Genomic DNA, 9383 nt, shown 5'->3' on the forward strand with positions numbered 1-9383 from the left:
ACTTTATGTTTTGTGCTGTCAATGGTGTTGCGTTTGGATGCTGAACATATTGAAAATAAGCCAAATGTAGGCCGCCGACGAGTTTATTAAAAAGAGAAAAAAGGCGACATATTTCAGCCACCGGAGACGCTTTAGAGACCTTTTATTAAAGGATAATGATATCATTTATAAAGTACATATTCACATTATTGTGTGTTCTACATTTCGGAATCTGCGTAGCTTTGACTGATTTAATGTTCAGTGACGTTGCTCACCCAATGTACATTGTGGAAATAATAGAAGAATCCCTATATGTCCCGCTTAATAAAAGATATTGTATTGTATAGGCTAAGCGCATTTATCACTGTTTATTCACAGGACTTTGCACTTAAAGGGAAAACAATGCTTGTTTAGCAGGAGTGAGAGTTTTGTAAATTGCGTTAAGCCAAACCAAAGGCCTCAGGAGGAAAACAGACAGTCGCTGTCCGAGGTGCTGAAGTATGAAAAGAGATGCACTGATGTTTATAGAGTAACATACATGGAACGGAACCACTGAGCATTAAGTGCAAATCTAGAAAAATACAGAGAAAACGCCTCCGTTGATGGAGCATAAACGCTCCCCGGATCAAGCAAACAAAACCATGTGATTCTCCATTACCGTGGATACGATTCATACGATAAAACAAGGCAACATAGTCTATTCTGTAGTTTAACAAACGCAGAGAGTCCTCACTCAGGTGCATTTTTTTTTCACATAATTGGCATTTTGTTTGAAAATCAACGCACGCACACACACACACACACACACACACACACACACACACACACACACACACACACACCACCCTTCCCACACTCCTTCATGCACTCTCTCACACACACACACACACACACACACACACACACACACACACACACACACACACACCACCCTTCCCTCCTCCTCCTTCATGCACTCTCACACACTCTCTCACACACACACACACACACACACACACACACACACACACACACACACACACACACACACACACAAACACCACCACACACAGACCTCCCCCCCAACTAAATTCTAGGCCATCTCTGAATCTGAATCAAAAAGGACTCTTTTAATAAATTATCAAAACAAAATAATTACTACACTGAAATCAATACAATACAGCACACAGTTTAAGATAAATATTTCATTTACAGCAATTTACGAACAATAATATATTCAACTGCCCTGTTTTAATATTTTATTATAGGTTAATCCAGGTGAACCTCTTTATCCCTTATTGATACCTGTGTTAAATATGTACCAGTCGCAGATGAGTTCGGTGATTGAGGTGTGGACTGAGAAAAAGCAAACACACAGCTGCAACTGAATATCAAAAAGTTGCCAGTACAGTTGGATACCGTTCTGGAAGTTGCATTTAGATTGTCTAATTTTGCAGGTCAACATGCAATTGCAACATACCATAGCTGATCGCTCTGATGTAATACTGTTGGATCAAAGGAAAAACTTTGTTGCCTCAGCTTTGTTGGGAAAATTCCAAACTTCAGAATGACCTTTTTTAAAACTGTTGAGGCAGGCGCTGTTGTATTATAAACTTTGTGGTGTTAACTCTGGGGACACAAGAGGCACACCTTTTAACTTCCTGTACGGAAGTTGGATTGCTTGCATGTGTCCTTACTGAGACCGGTGCATCTCACAGAGGACATTTGGGAAGAAAACACTAAAGAATAGTCGCTTGTGAATATAAAACATAGCTTTTTGTGTGAAGACAAAAAGAGGATATCCCGCAGAAATTTTGAAGATTGGTTTGAAAACCATGTATTGCTTTTCTCAATCAAGCTTACAACGGCTAAAGAAGTGAGGTTGTAAAGCTTTAAAAAAACATATTTTTAATTTTTTTTTTCATAAATCAACAAGTTTCTTGAGTGACTAAGCCCTCTTGATTGGTTCAACTTCAGGAAATCCTGGCAAAAAGTCATTTTATAGAGAAAATGTCTATTTGAAACAAAGCCAGCATGACATTGGCAGAAGAAAATACTCTATTAGTTTATGAGTAAAGGAGAAAATCTGCTTGAGGAGTTAAGAGCCTTATTGCAACACTTTTTGGTAAACTGTAGCTTGTTGAAACATATTCAAGCGTTGCGCTGTGTCAAACACAAACATGAGAAGACTGGAAGTGATTGTTTGTTCCTGTGGCGTAAGAATGAAATCCAACAGATGCTGATCCTGGGAATCATTTGCATTTATAATTGACCATATCTTACGTGTGAGCATATGGAAACTTGAGTTTGCTTGCTTCTTCTATATGGCCATTTGCTTTTATTTACATATACACACCTTCAGCTTGTGTGTACCAGAATGCAGCTGAGAACAAAGAGAAGGACCTGCTGATAGCCTGCTGATGCCAGCAATTGGAATGCACATAGCAGCAGAAACTGCCAGCGAATCAGAGTGATTCTGGAGAGTAGGCTCAACTGGCCTATAACGTGCTAATTGTGCCCATACTGGATTGAAATGTCTGTTGTTCAAATGATCCCCTTAGATAATTAAGATAGTCGTTAAACATGTACTCCTGCACACGGCAAATGAGGAATTGAAGTCAAAACACTTTGGTTATTGCTTACTATAGAATAAAAATAGATCTATTCCATCATGTAAAGAATATAATTTCCATAGATGGGATTTTTTTAAAGTGCAAGATGAGAGATATTTGTTGATATCCTTATGTCTTATAAGGAAAGACTGTTTTGCACCATGATACAACATTATTGTATAAACGTTACCATTAATCTTCCAGTTTGCTTGGCCCAAATGGTATTTTTTGTTGGTAGCTGTAAATAGATTAACCCAAGTTTTCAGCCATGTTGGAGAATTAAATGTGTCCACCCCAAAGTACAATTAGCCTTCAAATATGGGCTCCATTTTTTATGGCAGCACAGATGGCATTTTTACTGTGCTTTGTAGGCCACACGCACAAAACTTGGGGTCATTAAAAGCCATTAAAAAGCCCTGAACTCATGTGGCCTTTTGCTTTTTAGAGCATTATTTGTTCGTCTTTGGTCTCTTCTAAGATTTCGACCTCATCCTTTGAGGATTGCTCCTTTAATTGGTACGACTCTAGGACACAGCACACGCAGGGAGAGCACAAGCTGGTTGCACCGTGGAGGTGTTGCAATGCTCTATGCATTGGGATCTAAATTATGTAATAGACTTATCAGACAGATGTCATCTTTGGTTCCAGACTCTTGTGGCGAATGTCATTTATTTGTTAATGAGGTTGTTTTAGAGTTTAAACACCCACGCAGGCTCAAACACGGATGCACATCCACACTTATAACCATTATGTTCACGGAACGCACACACACCCAAGTGTAATGTCAGCTCATTCAGCCTTGAACAAAGTGGCTCATATTTGGAAACAGCTAAACATATCTTCAATTTGCTGCAGAAAAAAACAAATTAGAATCATTTTAGCAACAAGAATTTGTTGTTGGTGTTGATTTGAAAGCTGTCCTCTGAAGATCAAGACAGCTTTGACATTCATTTCAGCTCCTCTTTTGGTCTCTAAACATTTAATTACATTGCCTTTGCATATTTTCAGTGGGTGTTTTGTTCAGTTTTAAAAAGGATGATAGTTGGCAGGTAATGTGTCATCTTTTCTCTGTTGTTTTACACTTCGACAAAAAAATGTATTTATCATTTTTGCAAATGCCACCCTCCTCCTCCTCCTCCTCCTCGCATCAAACCATCACCACAATTTTTTTTATTTGTTGCTATTGACGAAGTCCTTTAGTTCAGTAACAAGCAAGAGCAATGTTTCATTTTTGTCACTTCTTTTTTCCAATTGTTATTCATAATCTTGCTTTTTGTGGCACAAACAAGTGTGATAACACTTCCTCTCTTCATCCACCCAGACGTTATGCACCTCTCGTGTCATAGCTTAGATGCTAATCACATTAACAATTTGGTTTCACATCAATTAAATATTTTTTTCCCACACATCAATAATGTCACATAAAATATCTTGTTTCAGATTCAGTGCTAAATACCCCGACATCTAAATATCTTAATTTGTCTAATGAAAGTATGAAGAAAAGGTAACTTCACCTTGAAACATCCCATCACTCGTTTGAAGAGCTCAAACCTCACAGACTTCAGTATTAATGTAGCACACTGAGGATAAACTTGACCTCGACTATAGACATTTATTTTCTATAGCAGTGAGAAGCAGTCTCCTTCAGAGCCAACATTTACTCTTCCATTCAGAGACCCAAGGTCAAGAAAACATGTTGATACTGCTGGCACACTGTGAAACCTTTAAGAAATTGTTTCCTGATCCGTCTTGAGCATACTTGAGCACTTTGCTTTACTCGCTTCCTCTCCGAGCCACAGGAAAAAAATCTAACGAGAAGCAACACTTAACAAGTCATTATCTCTAAATGTCCATTTCACGGGCCGGCCAGTTCAACTAATGAAGCTAATTTCGATGCAATATTTGTGTTTTTGATATTTCCTCAATTTTCTATAGCTCTTTCTTCTTTTCAGGTGAGTGGACGTGCACTGTCATTCTCAAGACAGGCACTGCCAAAGGAGAGAGACCCTAACAAGATTTTCAACCTTTCCTTTTGATTGCAGATGAGCTAAATTCATTGGTATGCATGAGGGGGGGGGGAAATCCTCAGAAAAGGTGTCTTTTGCAATAGACTCATTTTCTCCCAGTCCTTGTCCCTGTTATTGCTGAAATTGCCTTAAGTGTGATTGTGTGGGTGAATAAGCCTTTCACAGCATTATTTTTATTCAGGCTGTTCCCAGGCAAACCTACAGGCAGTTCCTTTTGCGTCTGAAATGACGCTTAGGGGCCTGCTCAATCTAAGATCTAATGTGGCTTCGAGTTAAAAGGAAATGCATACTGAATGTCAGGATTTATCACCACTTTTAATGGTCCAGACCTCTTTATATCATCTTTAAAACCGTCTTCCATAGGCCTCCTTCCAAATGAGTCCTGCTTAATTTCACGGGCCATAGTAATGGTGGCATTTTGTCGTCAAAGCATGGAGACATAACCTCCATGAGACATAAAACCACCTGTGCCCTCTTCTCCTGGGTAGAAAAAGACTTAAGCACTTTTTGCACATTGGGATATTTTCATTCTCAATCACAAGACTCTATCAGAAGACATGGTTTTCACTATAGACTTTGGTGTCACAGTTGAGGCAGTGCAGTGACCCAGCTCATTTGCACTTGAATGGAAAGACACTGATGCAAACGGAGAATACACTGAGAGGATAACATGTGGCAGGGTCTTGTTAATAATACATTTGTTTGCGAAACAAATAAATAGACGCATAACACAGACAAACATCAGTCACAGAACCGCCTCTGTGAACAGGCCCATCCCTGAAGAAAAAAAAGGGGGGGTCTGTTTATTCCTTCTGCTACAGCCTGCAATATCCATACTGCTGAAACACGCAATTCCCCAAAGAAAATACTACCTCGTCCAAGCCCACCCCTCAGCACACCCCCCACTGCACAGACAGTAAGCAACTCGGAGCCAGGCAACCCAGGCTCATATGAACAACTCCTTGATGTGATGGTTCCAATACATCATCTGTCTGCACATTAGATTCAGGCACAGCAAGCCTGAGAGAAAGCATCCCGGACCCAGCTTTATAACCAGTTTAACTACATTCATTAGAATGGGAAAAACTGTGCCTCAGCACAACTATAGCTGGGGAAGATGACAAAACACACACTGTGAGTTGTTGATCCTTTGGATCAGGGACACATACGGAGAAATACACACACACACACACACACACACACACACACACACACACACACACACACACACACACACACACACACACACACACACACACACACACACACACTTGTGTAGCATGAGCATATTTACAACAACGCGCACATACATCGCTGCAGCAGCAATAAGACTATTTTTACAGGTGTAGGTGTGGATTCTGGTTATGGTAATTTTATAGATCATTTGGAAGGGATATAACACTGGGTTTAATAAGGTTACATTTCTTGCCACAGCAATTGGAAATAAACTATCACCAACCACAGCCAAGAAACCAATATGTTAAATTGCTAATGGAAACCCATACATAACTCGATAGCTGCGGTATTTCATCCATCGTTTGTAGCAGAAGGGACCAGAGAGACCAAAAATCAGGTGACACATTTGTTTTTGTTTCTTTATTATATGCATCAATCTTTATATTTGTAGTAAGAAATGTGTTTTTTGCATATATATATATTCAGCAAAAGACACAGTTAAAACGAAAAAAAACTCTTTGTTACTGTCTGTTCTGCTTTATAGATAATTACCAGCTCTAAAGGTTGAACACTATGACCATACCAAAAGTAATCTATTCATAATAGAACACAAGGTGCAGGGATAATTAGTATCTAGAGAATTATAATTACAAGTATATGGGTCAATATTGATTATGGCTCTTCGGATAGTTGGTTGTTTTTACATGTTTCATGTCACATTCCTACTTAAAAAGGAGTTACATTTTCTTATTTAAAAAAAAAAAATGGCAAAAATGAATGCAAGAGGAAACTTATTTCCATGATCATCATCATTTTCAGGAGCAAAATTTAGTTCAGTCTGTCAGTCTGTCAAAGGAGCCTCATCACCTTATGAGTGATTCTCTTTAAAGAATGTACCCGGTGTAGCATTTAGGTTAAGCACAAATCTATGGGTGTTGAAAATAACTTTTTTTACATTTACATTTTAAAAATATCCCTGTGAATATGAGATGCTACATGAAATGTTGTAAACCCTGGAGTTGTTTCCTAAATCGATACTCTTTATATTATATTCTACATTCTGATTGTCATTTACTGTTTTAGCAAAAAAAAAAAGAAAAGAAAGAAAAATACCGTATTCTGCCTTCTTCGACCGTTCTTTAATAAAACTTAGAATCAGTATGTTGCTTGGATTTGGGAAACATTCATTGATTTAATGAGTGATGCATGCTTGTGCATTTTTTATAGAGTCCGTTACATTAACTGATGTTTTCTGACAGATATGTAAAGCTAAATTAAGACAGCCTAGTCGATATGGAACTTTTTCATTGGGGGCTGTAGTTGTGGAACATCTTGACTAACAGACTGCCATGATACTGAAAGTCATTCAACCTACTGAAGCATAAAATATAGTGCATGTGATACTGTTGTTTTCCTCTATATTTCAGGGCCTTAGTGGGTTTAATTGCAGCTGCACCTGGTGCTACAACAGCTAGCTAGAGCTTTGTTGTGGTTACTTCTTCTGTGCTGTACACATTCTGCAATAGAAGATACTGTAAGAAACTTTTAACGGGTTATGAAAAAGTCTAATTTCAATACTGATGACTTTACAGGTCTGACATAAGTAAACGTGACCATCAGTGGGAAGATTGGCTCTTTGTATATAGTTATTTTTAATTCCAGTTATCAGTGCCACAGGATTGAGTCAACATGTAATCAGATGAAATCATACAGGTTAACCGGAAACTCCTTCAGTTTAGAGCCCAGAGGGGCCTCCGGCAGTGACCAGTCTGCGGCAGACGGACCCAGATGTGGGTTTGCTGCTACCTTAAACCTGCAGTCGGAGCTCGAGCAGTCGGAGGTGAGCCCCGCAGCCAGCAGCTATTGCTCCTCATACAGGCGAGGCAACACATTCTCATTACACCTCGTTGCTTACTGGTGCTATGTCAGACCCCTAGGCTTCATTTTCTAACACATTGGGTAGCTCAGCACACTGGTACAGAAAACAAGTGGGTTACGTTGTGAATTTAGACAAAAAAAAAAAAGCTTAGGTTTAGACAATAAAACCACTTGGGTTTAGGAAAAACCTCATGGTTGGGCTAAAAATGTTGGCTATAAGTTTGTGCACAACGCAACATAAGAACGGAAAACACGTCAAAAACTAGTGTAACAACGTTTCAAATAACTTATCACTTTGGGAATATGGTTTCCCTGTTTGTTGGACCCATCCACCTCCACTCTCACCCACTAACTCACTGTGTGTGTGTGTGTTTTTCATTATACTACGTCATCACACTTCTGTTAACTCCAAGACTCAATTTAAAAACTAGAGATTAAGGTAAATATTTCGGACAGGGGCTTTAATTGATTTATCCTAAACAGAGTTTACGTATATAGATTTATATATATTGCTTACATATAGAGTTTTCATAATGATGTAATCATAGTGAAAAGACAGCAGGGCCGGTTTATTTCGTCCCAAACATTTTCTTTTTCATTTACAATAATTAAATTGCTGCATGGTTATCCGACAATAAATTAGAGAATGCTTGGAGAACGAGGTAGGACTTAATTATTACATTTTCATCATTAGAATGAATAATGACATCCAATCAGTAGCATAGATGGTCAACAGAGTCCGGACTCTAAAGATCTTATGAGGAAAGATGTCAGCTGATTGGTTGAGACCGTCCTATTAGGTCATAACTGGTGACAAAACAGTTAGTATAGTGTATTGTTGTTTGTTATGCTGAAGAAACCAAGCAGGCGCTGCACAATCTTGTAGAAATATTGTACAGCAACTAATAGTATTGCCAGCTAGCAATGAATTAGAGGAGCTGCTTTAAGTCCTTTCACAAGCTCCCACTAACTCTCCTCATGTACTGAACATAAAGTATACTTTGACCAGGAGTGGTGCTGAAACAAGATGTCCTCATACACAGAGCATCTTATCATGTGGACAACCTCAGGCATCATTATTTCTCTCTTTAATAAGCCATTGTCCAGGACTTTTGGATGGTGCAGCCTTTTAATAATGACACATACATGGCCTCTGACTGCTGTTTTTGGGCACATTGTCAGTCACACCTGCATGTGGTGTTTTAGACAATAAGACAGGTTATGAAACATAGGGGATTTTCTACACAACTTTACAGATGTAGTAACCAAACCTAGAAAATGTAATCGTGTCCTGGAAATATACAAGAGCTGTTGTCATGTAGAGACCCATTTATTGGTAGATTCTAGCTTCACAGTATACTCAGAGGTATTGTAAGAGGCAGGGAAAATAGGAACGATTCCAGGAGCCCCTGTAATTCTCAATTAAATGTTTTATATGGAAAGTATACATTTCAAGAGGGTCAGTGTCATATCTTTTCATGGGACCTGGAATTCATGTTATTATTCTCTGCCTATACACCTTCTAATAATGCCAATATTGACAAATTGCATGTTGCTGCAGGTCAGATCAATGTCTCAGCTGGAAAGGAAATAAAAAGCCTGAACATGTCAAGCTCATCTCATCATAAACATATGGGTGGAGAGGCTTGGTGGGGGGATTGAATTGAGCTCATATTCATCGGAGTTTCTCCACAGCCTCAGGCATCACGGGGGCCTTTGAGGAATGCTACAG

Source organism: Anoplopoma fimbria, chromosome 21 (assembly GCF_027596085.1).
Source record: "Anoplopoma fimbria isolate UVic2021 breed Golden Eagle Sablefish chromosome 21, Afim_UVic_2022, whole genome shotgun sequence".
NCBI lineage: Eukaryota > Metazoa > Chordata > Actinopteri > Perciformes > Anoplopomatidae > Anoplopoma > Anoplopoma fimbria.